This window comes from Corvus brachyrhynchos, unplaced genomic scaffold (assembly GCF_000691975.1).
Source record: "Corvus brachyrhynchos isolate BGI_N302 unplaced genomic scaffold, ASM69197v1 scaffold633, whole genome shotgun sequence".
Taxonomy (NCBI): Eukaryota; Metazoa; Chordata; class Aves; order Passeriformes; family Corvidae; genus Corvus; species Corvus brachyrhynchos.
The window spans coordinates 345,610-362,074 of NW_008237435.1; the positions used below are offsets into that span (position 1 = coordinate 345,610).

At 36.8% G+C, this 16,465-nt stretch overlaps 1 protein-coding gene across 1 annotated transcript in view; it reads right to left on the bottom strand.

Annotated features, from left to right (window-relative positions):
• Positions 1–7,537, bottom strand: part of HNF4G (hepatocyte nuclear factor 4 gamma) — a 39,611-nt gene extending 32,074 nt beyond the window's left edge. The window contains 1 exon segment of the mRNA XM_017731208.1: positions 7,434–7,537. The gene's annotated coding sequence lies outside the window, so the exon portion shown is untranslated.
• Between the last annotated feature and the right edge of the window lie 8,928 nt (positions 7,538–16,465).

Genomic DNA, 16,465 nt, shown 5'->3' on the forward strand with positions numbered 1-16,465 from the left:
TTCAAGCCTAGAAGCTGAAATTCTGTTGTAAAGCTATGGTGGTGATGGACTATGATACATCAGAGTACCCGTTGTAATTTCATGAAAGCATGGGGAGTGGGGGGTTCAAACTGCAATTGTGAGCAAAAGTATCTGTGCTGAAGTAAGCAAATGTTGAAGTAGCTGTGATTTGATGAGAAGCTTGAACAGAGAGAGATGAAAGTCTCTTACTCCCAGGGAAGAAGAAGACCTCTGTTCCTAGAGATGAAGATGCTCCCAGAGATAGGTGAAGAGACCCTTTGTTTCTGAACAGCTCAACCTTAAAATGGTACCCCAGTAGTTCAAGATGGAGCCCTGAAAAGCAGTTGTGGGGAAAGCTGTAAGACAAGGGAAGGGACTTTCACATGTGAGCAGAGAACCATCCTGGGCAGCTGTCTTGCTGTGACATTGAGGCCATAAGAGAACTGTTTCTTGCAGAGATGTCTCCATAGCAAGAGCAAGAGAGACTCCTCTCCCTAAGTGAACTGAATAAGACTATTAGAGAGGTGGTAAACTGACTGAAAATCTCAAGGGTTGTCTTTTTATCTTGTCAGTGGGAGAAGGGAGAAAGGTGGGGGGAGGAGAAGTGTTCTGAAGGTTTAGTCTGACTTTTTTTCTTTCTTTTAGGTCTGTTAATAAACTTCTTTATATTCTTTTAAGTTTTGTGCCTGCTTTGCTTTCTCCTAATTCTTATCTCACAGAAGGAAAATACGTAAGTAATGGATATTTCGAACCAAACCACTACACTTAATTGGTGTTTCCGCCCGTTTTACGAACTGAACCTGCTACAGGCATATTCTCTGTTTCGACCATATTTCAGATCAGTTCTTTAAAGTATCAAAATAACTCCATTTTATGCATCAAATAAATAAGTTTCTAGAACAACTCACAGCCTAGGAAGGTATGTGTGTAAAATACCCTGATTTTCATAAAACCATAGAATGATTAGGGTTGAAAAAGACCTTAAAGATCTAGTTCCATGCCATGGGCAGGGACACCTTCCACTAGACCAGGTTGCTCAAAGCCTCACCCAGCCTGACCTTGAACACTTCCAGGGATGGGGCATCCACAGCTTCTCTGCACACCCTCTTCCAGTGTCTCACCATCCTCACAGTAAAGAATTTCTTCCTAATATCCAATCTAAACCCAGTGTCTTTTGGCTTCAATCCTTTCAACCTTGTCCTATCACTGCATGCCCTTATGAAAAATCCCTCTCCAGCCTTTTTGTGGGCCACCTTCAAGTACTGAAAGCCTGCTAAAAGGTCTTCCTGAAGCCTTCTCTCTTTCCTCAAATTATGGCATTATGTTTCTAATGAGAACAAAGTCATTCTTGCTTTTACCAGACATGAACTGACAACAGTATCTCCTTGAGAATTCAAACAACAGGGTTGTCTTAAGAACCAGGAAGGTCAAGGACACCTGATATCTTTATTGGCAGAGGCATCTATATTCTAAGCACAGCAAATTCAGATCCCAGTGAGAACAAAACAGAATCCTCTGGAGAAGAAGCTCAGGTCTTTGCTTTGCTGTGCACAGACTCTCTTCAATTGGCCAGTGGTTATCTCTTTAATTTTAACATGTTAGGTGTGTTCCCAGGTAGGAACAAAACGTTAAATACTGTGACTTCACAGAAGTACAGATATATCTGCTCCCAACAGATTTTAAACGGTGATTTTAATAAGCTCAAAATCTGTTGAAGTCCCTTTTAAAAGCTGATGATAAATATTAGAAAATAAATTGGGCTGCATCTCTTTTAACTAATGAAGCCAGACCACTGATTAAGCTGAGCAGGGGAAAATTCACTGGCATAAGAGATATGAGAGAAGTGGTCTAGCAAGGTTTTAATTAGTCTCTATCTTGAGAGCAGGTAAGAGGAAACTTTGAGAAATGGTCATAAATGCCATTATGCGTAAAAACACAGTGCAAGTCATCAAGCTGAAATATGAAAAAATATGTGCAGCTGCAATAATGTAGGTTACATGATCAAGTTTACCTTCAATAGTATAGATAACAGTAGGATCTGGGTGGATTTTCTAGACATGAACAATATTCATGTGGCTGTATTCCTTGTTCTTAATGTATTAATGTAGGCAGGCTCCATCATTTTATCTGAGAACTTTGCAATCAGTAACATGATTTCCCCATCTGTGAGAGAGGTACAAACTATAGTCCCCTTTTAATAAACAGAGAAATGAGGCAAAGGACAACCAAAGATAGTGTTTATGACACTTGAGTCCACGTGTCTACAACACAGTCGCTTGCATACAAACCAAACATTCAATTCCCTTTGCATATAATGATCAGAAACAGGCACATCTACACAGATTCCTCAAACTTATCTTTAACAGGACGTTGAACTGAATCATCTCTCAAAACACCCATTTCTTCCCACTGGTTGTCTAACTAAAGTGCTCAAACAACTGCAACAGACATCTAGAATTAGGTGAGTTGAATGACAAATGACTCCCCAAAATCTGAGAAGAGAGCTGAAGGTGGAGAGCCTGGATGGAGACCCAGCTCCTGTCCTTTCCACTGGAGCAAGTTCTCAAAACTGAAAATATACCATATAGCACAACTGCTACAGCTTATGAATACCAGAAAAAATACCCTTTATCTATTAAAGAAAAATTAAAAATATTTTAATGTCCTAGTTCAATAAATAATGTTTTCACCAACTTAAAATATATTTCAGAGGGTGTAAGCTTCAAGAAGAGTCAGCCAACTTCACAAAAATGGCCATGTGTGAAATCATAAAATGATACATTACACCAATTGAGGATTAACAGAATCAGACTTAAAAATCAAACTAAAAATAAGCTAGATAAAGAACGTTCCTCAGAAAGCAACAAAGCTAATATTAAGTTACTATACCTAAATGTGGGACAGTTTTCCTGCATGGTCTTGCCTGCATCCCTGGTTTGTCAATGTGCACCCAAAATCCCCAAGATCAAAGGACAGGACTATAATTTTGTTTAGAAGGTGCACCAAGCACACAGGTTCTTTTCCTGGCTGATACCTTCTCTGGCCTGACAACAGAAATGCAAGTATGCAGAAGACACAGGTCACTTCCCCACCTTGCTGGGACACTGTTCAGGTGCATCTCCTGGGGCCAGGACTGTGATGCACATACACACAGTGCAGACACAGTCGCAGGAACAGCTTGAAGTTAAGCTACCTTGTCAAAGCTACACTCTGTGTTGATAAAAAGGAGAAATCACAACAGATCTGTCAAATTTATCTCCAAAGACACATAAAAGTTGCTGCACTCCAAAGTTTCAGAGGTTTTTTTTAAACAATGCAGTAAAGATACACTTCTTTTTGTCTGACTAAGGAGAAAAAGCAGCTGTGAACTGTACTTGCTACAGATTAAATGCCCTGACAACACCTAAAATTGATTAATCTTCTAGATAACATTGCTTTAACGTGACACGTGAGAAAATATCTAAGGTGACAGTCCACTTTTGATAAGTGATTTCTGTTAATAAATTGGCATTTAAAACACATTAGTATTTAAATACTCCTATCTGATTTACAAGAATGGCAGAAGTAACTTCCTGTGAAAATTTAGTCCTTCGATTTCGAAAAAGAAGCAGTAGAAAAGACTCTCCTGATCAAAAAGAACAATTTGTTTAGGAATCTGGAAAGCTGAGTCAGTAGCAGCTGTATGCACAGAAACGAAGATGGCTTCACTTAGGTGATGGAAAGGTCACTACTGGGTGTATGCTATTTATGTTAAAGTAGATTACACATAGAACAAAAAATCCATTTGAAAACTTTCAGAATCTGCAGGTGAGTGGAAAAATAGGGGTAACATGATTTTCCTTTTAAGGTGGTGTAAGGTCTAGAGTCAAAGTCTAGCAGTTGTAGTGTCTGACTGCTATACCTATCAAAAACATAATAGCCAAACCAAGGAGAATAGCAGTGTTGGCTGTTTGAAGTGAAAGTCCTGCTTGGTCTAAGAAAGATGGCACTTCTTGCTAAAACTTGGGCTTGCCTGGGCTTTTGGGGAAGTACAACTCTGGACAATACTGGAACTTCTTTGTTACACTTACTTTTTTTTTTTTTTACATATAATAAATGCTAGGGATAGGAAACACAATAGATATTTTCCAGTTGAAGACTGATGTGACTTGTCTCATTTGATCTACATAGTGTTCTTGGAAAAAAAAAAGAAACAAAACTACAGTGTTGTCTACTGTTATCTTGAAAGGAACAGTTTAAAAAGATGTGGAAAACCAACAGTTCCTAGGAAGTGTGGCAGAAGTAATTACTTTGGGAACCCAAAATACTCAGAATCATTGAATACTAAAAATACTAAATACTAAAAAGACATGAAGACACAATCTTTTCTGTAATCAGTTTGATTCACGTAAGTGAAGTCACACTTTTCATTATTTAGGAGAGAAAAACAAAGAGAAGACTCAAAGGTGAAACTGGATACTGGGCTATTTGCTAATTTCCAAGACTGAAGAGAATTAAAATTACTAAAGTAATATTGTAGCAGATTGCTGTATTATATTGTTTTGAAGTGCAGGAAGAAAAAGAAAAGGAAAAAGAGAAAGAAAATGGAAAAAAAGATAAATAAGAAATGTTATTCCTAGTGTTATTTTCTGAAAGGGTTCTGAATATTAAACACAGTCAAGAAAGAAGAGATACAGGAGAGAACTAAATGACTGGGTATTTGTATAACATCTATTAGCAAGTTTTATGAATCCAAAAGGAGGAATTGTATTAATACTACTACGAACATGAGGAATCTTGAATACATTCTTAATCCTTTACTTCAAGGTTCTCAGGAGATGATCGAGTTGAACTTTCTTCTCAATGCAGGTCACATCAGGTTGCTAAAGGCTTAAAACTGCCATATCCAAAAATACTTTGAAGAATGGAGACTGCCTAACCTCTCAAGGCATTCTGTTTTCCTACTGGACCTGGTGTCCCCTGGTTCTCCCAGGGGGAATCTTTCTCCATACATACCCTGAAATACTTTTATTTCACCTTACGGCCACAGTCTCCTGTCCTCCTACCTGCACCACAGTGAAAGCCCATCTTTTCACAAACGGCCTTGAGGTACCAGAGGCTGCTGTGAGGGTCTCTCCCACAAAGCCATCTCTAGGCTGAAACGACTCTGGTCCATCAGCTTCTCCTCAACTGGGCAGGTGCATCAGCCCCTTACCATCTTGGTGGCCCTCCACTGAACTTTCTTTAGTTAATCCATTTATTTCCTCAAAGAAAGAAGGGGGCAAGTGGACAAGGATGCACCATTTTAGACACCATCTAACAAGTGCTGAGTAAAAGGAAGTAATAATTTCCCTCAGCCCTGCTAAAACAGCCCAGGATGCTGTTGGCCCTCTTCTGAGATTCACTGCTGGCTCATGCTCTGCTTGCTGTCTACCAAGACTCTTTAGTTCTTCACAGCAGAGTTTTTCCCAGCTAGTCCTCTAATTCTCTCCCCAGTATAGGATTGTTCTCCAGTTGTTTCCCAGTGTCACAATTCTCAATTAAATATTTTTTCCCTGAGAACCACAACAGCTTTTTAGCCTGCCCAGGCTAAATTACTAGCATTAATAGCATTCCCTGTTTTTCAGGTGTATACGTAAATAAAATTACCGTGATGGACTTAGTTTGAAAAGATTGACTTAGCTGTCTCAAACAGCTGTAATTAAAATACTGCCATATCTGTTAATTTAGCCAGAATAAGAAGCCAGCCAATCACTTCCACGAGTACTTCTGGACTCATTTCCTAAAGCCAGCAGAACTCATCTACACCTCCTGCTATCTGTCATTCACCTGACAGTGAATGGCATTTCTGCTTCTGTCTGCACGAGGAGGGGAGTTAAAAGCTGCCATTACAGCCAGAATTAAGGAGCACAAATGGCTTGCCAGCCATGTTCAGGGCACGAGAATGTAGATCTTACTGGAGGAGACTAGAAGGAGTTGGCTTCCCCATCTCAGGGAAGTGAAAAGTGAGAGGGAGTTTATTTTACAAATAAATCATGCTCTGTAAGCTACATAGGGGAAAAAATTATTTAGACAATAAAACGATTCTGCCGTTAGAACAAAGGCATAAATTTGAGGCTGGCAAGTGGAAAGCTTCTAAGGGTTATGGTACTGCAACAAACCTCTTCCATTTGGGCAGCAGAGGTGAGGAACCTAACTAGTTTTAAGACATGGAGAGAAATTTATGAAAGGTATTACATGGGTTGGTGATGTCAGCCAAATTGGTGATTCAGGAGATCTCTTCTAGTCTTACTGTGCTGAACATTTGCATCATGACTATTTTTTTATAAAGTGGCCAGTGAAAAATATCAAGTGTATTATTCTAATTAAAAATTAAAGAAATATAAATGACAGAAAGTTAACCTCATTGTGATAAGCAATTAACAGAATTATGCTGTGATTGAAGCTGGTGCATAATTAACAACTGCTGTAAATGATGTTATCCATCTCATTTGCCCAGATTGGAATAGCATTATTCTTAGGCATGTTTAGCAAGTTCTGTGGTAATACGCACTTGAATGAAGTGCTCTTTACTAATGTGTTCAAATTCACAAAGCTGTTACTAGAATTGCAAATAAGGTACACACCAGCATCATTTCCTCTGCCCATTACTGTCTCTTCTTTGGAACTATCCTTGACAGAAAATCAAATTATAACAAGTCCAAAAGATGTTTGCACAAATTGAGCTAGTGTTATTAAACATGAAAAATGTGCAAAAAAACCATCATGATGAACCAAGTGGGACTGAATTCAAAACACAAGCTGCTGCTGAGTAGAAAGGAACAAGAATCATGGAGCTCACCAGGGGACAGAGGAAAACACTCAAGGTAGAATTCACTTAACAAGTGGAAAAGGGAAGAATATTTTTTCAAGTGGTCTATATTTAAGGCCCAGAACTGAAGAACCTCTGATCATTCAAAGTCAAATGAAATCAGTCAAAAAAACCATCAGCTTTCAGGTATAAGGTCTTCATGGTCAATACATATTGGAGTTGTAAAGTTCTTAATTAGCTGACTAAAGCAGACCAATTAAAAAAAAGAAGTAACAAGTGGCTCACAAGTCTTCCATTCAACTTTTCCCAGAAGGATATTGAAAAATATGAACTGGAGAAAGTAATAAGATATGATGAGGAACAATTGCCTGATGAGGAGCACACACAGCCTTGGGTGGACAAAATAATGATATCATTCAGCAAAAAATTTTAGGGTGTGCATACCTTCCACCAACCTACCACCAGCACCAGCTTCTCCAATTTAATAGGTATTTATATGGCTTTCAGAAGCACATGATCTTTACAACTGATTCATCTCTAAATGGCCATCAATTTCTGAGTGAGACGCATGTTGAAATAGGACAGGAAATTAGTCTCTAGCAAGCAAGGAGGTTAGTGAAGCATGCAGCAAAACTTTACTTACATTCAAAAAAGAAAACAACAAAGTACAGACACTTCAGTTCTTCATACACAGGTGAGGAAAGGCTGATTTCCTAGGCTGAGTTTCCATCCTCATATCTACGTAATACCTGCAGCCAATAAGAGTAAAATAAATGCTAAGCTACCTGCAATGCAAACCAACTATGCTCCTAAATAAAATTCGTATTTGGAGTATAAAGGTTGAGAATACAGTGCTTTCATTCAAGGTATAAAGGCATTTCTGAAGATTAAAGAAAATTCTTAAGTCATTGGACAACATTGATGTCAGATTTTCTTCCACTTGTACAGGAAAAAAGCATAGAATTTATACAATGTCTTGAAATACTACCTGGAAGGATTACATATAGGGAATAGAAGACAAAATGGTTTTTAAGACTGCGGTTCTGTTGACATAGAAGCATATGAATAAAAGATCCCCTGCTCTTTGGATGACTAATGTTTAGGTAAACTGGGTAAACTACATAGTAAAACAGGATTCGTAGTAGAAAAGCCTGAAAGAAAAACTATTTTAATTTGACTACGTGCACAGCACCTCAAAAAGGATAAAGACATGAAAGAAACAAAGGGACATTTTGTAGTAACCTTGAGAACTACTTTACAACTCTTGCAGCCTTGCTGACTTTTCTTGGGTGGGGTGAACTGCACTTTTAAATGCTAAGCTTTAGCTAGGCAGGCACTACCTATTTATTGCTTTATATATATTTATTTCAATGTCGCCTTTTAATTCTATATATTCTTATGAATGTGTAGTCTATGCATTTATGAGCAACTGCTAAATCCAAACAAAATATGCACTGGTCACTCATAAAGCTCTGAAAGACAATTTGCTTTCTGCACCCCAAATATAACCTCATGCTATTAAGTTCGAAATAAAAGCATGTCATCTTTAGGTTTTCGTATTTCAAAAATATCCACTTGCTTCAGCAACATTCTTTGCTTTGCCTTTCACATTACTTGAAACCTTATGGGTAATACATACTACTTTCCCTTGGAAGAAACTGACACACAGAAAATCACTTCTAAACACTAGGGATGAAACTACCTCCCCTTATTTAGGTACAACAGGACTTTAGACAAGAACAGAGATTCTTACAGTCTAAACTGTAAGTCTGCTGAGGTACTACATTCTTTATTGATCTTGTAAACTGCAGTGAATGCAAAATAGAAAGCAGTAAAATTATTAGCCCATCAGTACTTTCTGTCCTCAGAAGTGATACTGTTACACCAGCATGCCAGATTGATTCTGGCATTATCATATATTAGAGTATTTTATTCAATAGTTAAACATATAAAAAATTAATTCTTCTCTGTATTTTCATGTATAGCCCCTGGATCAGGAATATACCATTTGGCTAACAGTGGAGGAAAAAAACAATACTTGAAATGACACAGCCTCTCCCACTGGGATCACTATAAAGGCACATAGAAATCATCAGGGGTACTAAAGTGAGGATGAAGCCTAGATATGGATCTATTCTTGGGGTTCCCTCTGTGCTTCTCTCCCTACCCTCACTCATCTTTGCAAGGCAAATTAGTCTCGCCATCATCCATGATGAGAAGTTGGATTCTCTACAGGAAGCACACACTTTTCTATGTACCTCTTTTAGTTCTACATTTTCAGACCTCCCTTACACACCTAATTCTACAGTCATTAGTAGGGCAATAAAAGGACATAAAATGAGCAAAGAGCAATAAAACAATCATATTCCAGCATGTTTATTTAGTGTGGTCCTTAATGACAGAGACCTTCGCACCCACTGAAACCTGGAGCTACTACTAATTCTCCTCTGCCTCAAATCCATGGTTATTATTACTCTCAGACTTATGTCCAATGTTTTAAAGCCTGCTTCACATGAACAGTGCAAAAATATAAAACCTCACAGAAAGAAAAATCAGTTTTAAGGGGGAAAAGAAAGCTTTTCAAATTCAGCCCAAATCTACTTGCATGTAAGACAGATACAAAGAAAAATTTCCATAGCTGCACTGATGTTGTGTTAAAACATATTAATTTGTTCCTTAGCCTTTGAGTGTACTGTCCAAACTAGCTGGAAATATCAAATGGTATTTTGGTGGCTATTGTTATTAGACTATAGACATATGCTTAGTTGTAAGAAAGGTATTTAAAATCTAACTATATACTTGTGAATCTGATGACAAATCAGACTTTCTCTCCCCAAAATACTTAACAATCAGTCAAATTAAAGTTGTACTAACTATAGCATACTGTGATTAGTGATTAGTTCTACAACTCTTTCTATGTCAATCTAAAATCTGTTGCATTGCTTGTTCTTCTCTTGCTGTCTCCATCTTCCCTAGACTTTTCTAGGTTTTACTGCAGATTTCAGCAGTGGTTTGTTTCTCTGCATTGAGCTCTGGGTATCTGTCATCTTTGAAACTGGAATGAGATGCACAAATGTGGAAGCCTGGCCATAAAGTAGCAACTAGTCAGAACACATAAGTGATGTGACCCAGATATGCTGCATTAATATTGTAAGCAAAACATACAACAGGCCATGTTTGCACAAGCAAGTGCATACAATATATAGAAAATGTATATAGATTGCCAAAATTATACAAAAAGCATGCTCTACTTAGAAAAGTTGGTCAAAAACTGCTCAGGAAAAAATTTCCTTTTTCATTTGAATTTTCATGTGTCCAAACAGTATCCTACTGTGCAAAACAATGGCTTGCTGAAATAAAAGCATAATAAAAAAGAGCTATGTGTTGAATTATTTTAGTGAGCTAGGATCCAAAGTAAAGCACTATGATAAATCACATAATTTTGCTTAAAAGCAGGGGGAAACAAAACATGGACACATGGAGAAAAAAAGAAGAAAAAAATAATGGGAGTAAACCAAAACACAAAACAAAGTAGTGCCTCTTTCAGAATGATTGAATCTTCCTTAATCCGTATTTTATTCTCTGCTACATAATTTTACACTCTTGACAAAGTGTCAGGCAGTTGGAAGAGGGTTGGAAAAACATGTAGCTTTTTGTCAACTTTATGCCTCCCTAAATTTAGAAGACATTTTTAAATAAAGAAGCTAAAAATAAATCACAAGATAGTGTCAATAATGTGGTCTGAATTATCCAGCAATAAAAAATATGAAAACATTTTTAATATATTTTAATAGAATTTTCATAACATAAATAATAGCAACAAGACGACTGGCAACTAAAAATTGATTTGTAGCTGACTTACACAGATGACCTTTTAAAAAAACCCTACACTGACTATATATACTGCGGCTTGTTTACCTACATGTTTAAACTATTCTAAAAACTTGCAGTTAAAATGTAGCCAACATGTACTTTACCTAATCTTAATAGCAAAACCTGGCACTGAGGTCTTGGATAAGCAAATACAGTCACACTAATAGTTACAATTTTAGTTTCCAGAATGAAAATCAATACCAATTTACCTGGATACTGTAAATTAACAAAATATATAGAAAAATTAATGTCTACAAATTTAAATTACAATTTTATTTTCAACAAATATATACATACAAATATATATAGAGAGCATGCTTTTGTGTATATAGGGTATTATGCAATTTGACATATTTAGATAGGGTCCTGTTTCAATGCAATCCCATTATCTTTAAGGAAAAGTGCTCATAAGTTAGAAGTTACAACACATGCACTTTTATAAATATAGCAGGTTTAAATGTGTAATTTCTAAGAAGAAAACTTCCAGAATTTTGTAAACATTCACCATATTCATTCTTTAGTCATTACAGTAACATCATCAAAAAGACCTGACAAGAATGGTAACTACTAGGCTAAGTCAAAACTTTGGCTAATATATACACTTTCTGAAAAAGCACCTACAAAACAATGACAGTGAAAAATGAAAAACAAGGGATCAAGCAAGTTGTCAAAATAAAGAAAATGTTAGTTAATTGAATTATGAAAAAATGTTAATTAAAGTTAAAAAAGGTTCCTTAAAACTTTAGCAAATTAGAAATTTTCTCTCTAACAATAGTTAGATGCAACACTGAAACCAAGGTTCATGTTTACATCCACTTCTTCCAATTCATGGCCTCTTCTCTACCCAATAGCATTTAAGGCCCAGAGCTGCAGTACAGCGCCTTACACCAGGCCAACCAGCCAACAAGATTAACCTTTTTTATTTTTGGGAACCTGTGACCAGTGAAGAGCAGAATGATCAAACAGCTTTTTTTCAATCTCTGGATGAGATTAATCATGTGTCACCTTACAAGTCACTCAAGTCCCTGAAATTTTTCATTCTGCTACCCTTTCTTGTCAGTCCTCTTGTTCCTTACTCTTTACAGTCTTATTAAGCTTTTATTTTCCTGAGTTAATGAACAGAGACTTTTACCTCTCACTCTGACAAGTTCATTGCTGAAACCATTGTTCATCAGAAATATGTAAAAGAAAATGGTATTAATTCTATGAAAAATGTTAGTAGATCGATGCTTTATCAAGCCACTGTTCTTGATTTTCCAACATATCTACATCAAGCTAAACAAATACAATCACACAATAAACTCACAATATTTAACTGAATGTAGTCATAAAGTATACCATTCAGTAACCAAATCCACACACAAAATGTGCAAATTATTACAGAGCAGCACTACATCTCAAACTATAACAACATGTACTATCTCCCAGGTAGTACTAAGGGACAAAGGACACAATCCCTTTTAGTCTTAAAAAAGCATGTATCATTTAGGATAAGTCTTTCAAACAAGCTGATGAAGAAAGCTATCTGGAACTCATAGTAAAAAGTAGAATTAGAAAAGACAAATTTGAACCTAGAAATAAACATAAGTCTAGAAATAGAAGCTCACATGAGTCTGAGGACAATCTTCAGATGATGGCTGGAATGCAAGTCTGATAAAAGATAATCACATTTTAGTCGGACCAAGAAAATAACATTTTCAGGGGTTTTATGCCATAAAAAGGAAGCTCTGCAATTGTTTTATGCCACAAAAATATTTATTAATTTGTTTATAGGCTCACAATAATTTTAGTGGAAACAGTCTGTTTTGGAAGACATGGTACAGAAAACATTGAGCCAACCAGTATCAAGTCTTTAGAAAATTGAGATGAGATGAGATGAGATGAGATGAGATGAGATGAGACAAACAGAAACAAGAAGAAACACTGAGATATACCACTCTGCTCATGTTCCTTTTGCAGAGAACATTCTGACCCCACTTCTAAACACTGAAGGTGGTAAACAAAGAGATCATAGGCCTGCTTACAACTCATCTTCTCAAAAAAATATCAATGGGCAAAATGAAATGAGAAGTATCAACAAAACACAAATCAGCAGAAGATCAAATATGCCCACAAAAAGGAGCTGTGGAGATTTTTCAAAAGTATTCAGGCACCTTAATATGTAAATCGGCAGTTAGAGAACCCATGGTTCTTGATAATGGCTGGCCTCACCCTACTAGGAACCAGCATGCTGAAAAATATCCTCAACTGAAAGAATAAAAAAGGGAAGAAAGAACAGGATCTCTGGCATTCAGAAGAGGCTGAATAAGCACGTATCTAGTGCAGCAACTTCTCCCACCCAAAATTTCCTCCTACACACACACGCACACACACACATAGCAACAATATTCATTGTACCACCATTCTCAAAAGAAAAGATAACTAGCAACCACAGCCATTTATCTTCCTTTTTGCTTGCAGACAAGATGATCAGTTTACAGACACCACATAAGATAGGTAGAATGTATTTTAAATAGCATCTAATAGCAATTTTTTGATGCACGAAAATCTGACCCTAGTCTTAAATTTTCTCTAGAGTAGCATGATGATAAGAGTTTGTATTTCCTAGAAATAAATGCATTATAAATTCTAGTAACTGAAAAAACTTAGATAATTTTAAATATTACCAGGTATTAATTAAAACCATTTTCCCCCCAAAACTGATTTCCATGTATCTAAACTGCATGTGACTTTACTATCAGCCATATTCTGATATACTAAAACAACACAGCCAGTAACAATTGAGAAAACACATTAGACATAGCACTTACTTTGTCATGAAATTCTAGATGAGTTAATGATAGATAATGGCCTACAATTCATGTGTGACTTATTTTAGCAAATCTCACTGATATAGCAATTCAAGCACGCTGCATCAAGGCTGCACTAACTATAATCAAAGGGACTTGCAGAAAAATCAGCAGAAATTACAAAACACTTAATGGAAAAGAAAGTGGCATGCTTAAAAGTCCCAGTGTTGACTGCTTTAACACATCTGTTTTACCAGGATTTCCAGTGCAGAGTTTGTGGAGAAAAGAACTAAAGTGTCTGTTCTCTTTAGTACCCTGCTCCTCACCCAAAACAAATGAAATAGTTACAAAATCCTGCCCAGTATCACTGTGATGGCTGCCATCTTGACTGACACTAAGGTGAGGTGTAAAGGGTATCTTTGCAAGCTCTCTTTCAACTTTTGAAGTGGGTTACCAAGTCCACATCCAATACCTAAGATGTGGGTACACATTAGATGTACCCTGCAGCAGCGGGTTTGCAGTAATGACAAACTTTGCAACCTCATGTATCGATTCCTTTCAGTAAGTCCTCATGGATGTATTGAACAACAGAAGTCCCAGGAATATCTGTCTATCTGAACAAGTCTATATGTGACTTAGTTAGCAATTTCCTTTCAGTACAAAAGCTAACTTTAAGCCTAATCCTAGCCCTGCCCTTTGTTTTCTATTAAACAATCATTAATCCAGGAAAAATCTTCCATCTTAACCCATAGTAGCTTTGTTCCCTTACGTGTTTTTTTGAGGAAATTTGCCAAAAGCTTCTTGGAACATTGACTATACTGTGACAATGTCTAAAACCACAACCAGAAAGCACTGAAAGGTCCTGAGCCTGACATACCCCAGCTTTGCTACATCTTGCATTGGGATGAAGTCTGGAAGGGCACTGGCAGCCTTGCTTCACTCTCATTAACCCTGCTGGCAGGAGAAGAGCTATGGTATTTGCTTGCTCTCCCAAGGCAGGACAATCAGAGACCAGGACACAAGGAGCACACACCACGAGGACATTCACTGAGGCACACCTATGTCAATAACATATCTCTATCCTTGCACCTAGTGATTCTTATGCAGTGTGCACTCTTCCTGCAAAAATTCTTTGTATCAGGCTTTCTTTTTCACTGAGCTCAGACTGTAGTTCCACAGATTTCATCTGCAACCCTTTTTAGAAATAAATAAAAAATAATTTTAAAAATGGCATAGTATTTACCATTTTCCATAGTCCTTTGATATGTGACAGACACAGACTAGTGAGACAGATTAGTAAATACAAACTGTAACAAGATAGCTGAAATAATAATACCTTCAAATACCTTCCTACTTGTGAACAGCATGAAAGTAAAGCCAGCTTCACCAGTACTATGTGCAAGAACTTAATAGGGAAAAGTTGAACAGCTGAGCATTTAAAATAGAGCAAGAAGAATCCTGGTTGCCTGTCTCTTGCAGCCCTTCACACGGCTGCTGTGCCACCACAGGAAATCATGTCACTACTGGTCACCCCAAATGACCCCCAGCCACCTTGGGCTCTCAATGGCCGCTCACTTGCTGCAGTCACTGCCAAACAGACCAGTCATAATGGATTCGCCTAAAATTTAAAAATAAAAAAAATCTGCTTTACTAAAGCAAAGTGAACTAAAAATACACATGCAAAAGCCCCAAACAGATCCGAGAGAACTTGAAATATCTTTTTTGATCAAAAATATAAATAAAAATACAGGTGACATATAATCAGGAAGAAAAGTCATTGCAGTAAGATTTTTCTTAAGAGATCTGGGAAAACTAGGCTATTTCCACAACAAAATATAGCCTGAAGCATAAATTTTACCATTACTTACTTTTCTCAATTATCTTCATTCACCTAGTAGAAATACAAATTTGTGTAACTGCATAGATACAAAGATTCTTTGTGTGATCATATTGCCTGAGTATATGCTTTTTATTAATAATGAGCAGATATAACAATTATCCAAAGCTAAATTACCGGTTTTACTTTGTATTACCTTTCCATCCTCTTCAACAAAAAACCATAGGAACAAGATAAATGTCTTTGCCCTTCTGCTACGGTTTCAGTGTCAATCTAAAGATTTAGGACTGTTTTGAATCAGGTTTTATATACTGGAGTTTGAAACAATGTAGTTAATTCACACATATAAAGATGGACCCTCTTCAAAAACATTATCTTTAGAAGTAATGGCCATTTCTCAATAGGAAAAATGTAGTTTAAAGAGACTAAACCAGTTCAAACTACCTTATTTGCAAGAGCTCCCCTATGAAAAATGTGCATCAAAATCTAACACACCATTTTTTTCAGGACCAGACATTACTTTCACCAGAAGAAAATTATCTGTAAGAGCATGTGTAACAGTGCCCTCTGGTGAGAATGTGCCTGAGAATATGCTTGCCTTGTAAGGGTAAAGAGATTTTATTGGCACAGCCAATAAGCAGTCAGATGATTTTGCATACTGAATTATGGTAACATTTTTCAAAACCAGCAATGAAGAAAGTTAGGTTTTTTGAGATTATAATTACTTTATACTCATTTTAAATGGAAAACATTTATGCTCATTTTTTAAAACACAACCTTGTATGATGAAAGAGACAGTAGCCTTGACTAAGTGAAGATTTATGAGTGCTGTAGACAGCATAGCTACTTTTATGGCTGAGAATGCAATAGATCCTAAGCAAACATTGATAAGTCCTCTATTCTTCTGAGAAGTATCCACCCACCAAGTGTCCTGACATTGGAAAGCCCCACAGCTTTGATAAGAATGAAGACCAGCTAACTGTAGAAAATAACTTAATTTCTTAGTCAAAGACATTCATCAAATGTGTTGTGGGCAAGGGCTGCATCTCCCTTCATTATTGAACAATGACCACCACGTTTTCAACCCTACTGAAATGTGACAATCCTAATGAAATATATAATGTAATATATATATTTGCCCCATAAAATACATGTATATGCACCTATGTATATGTA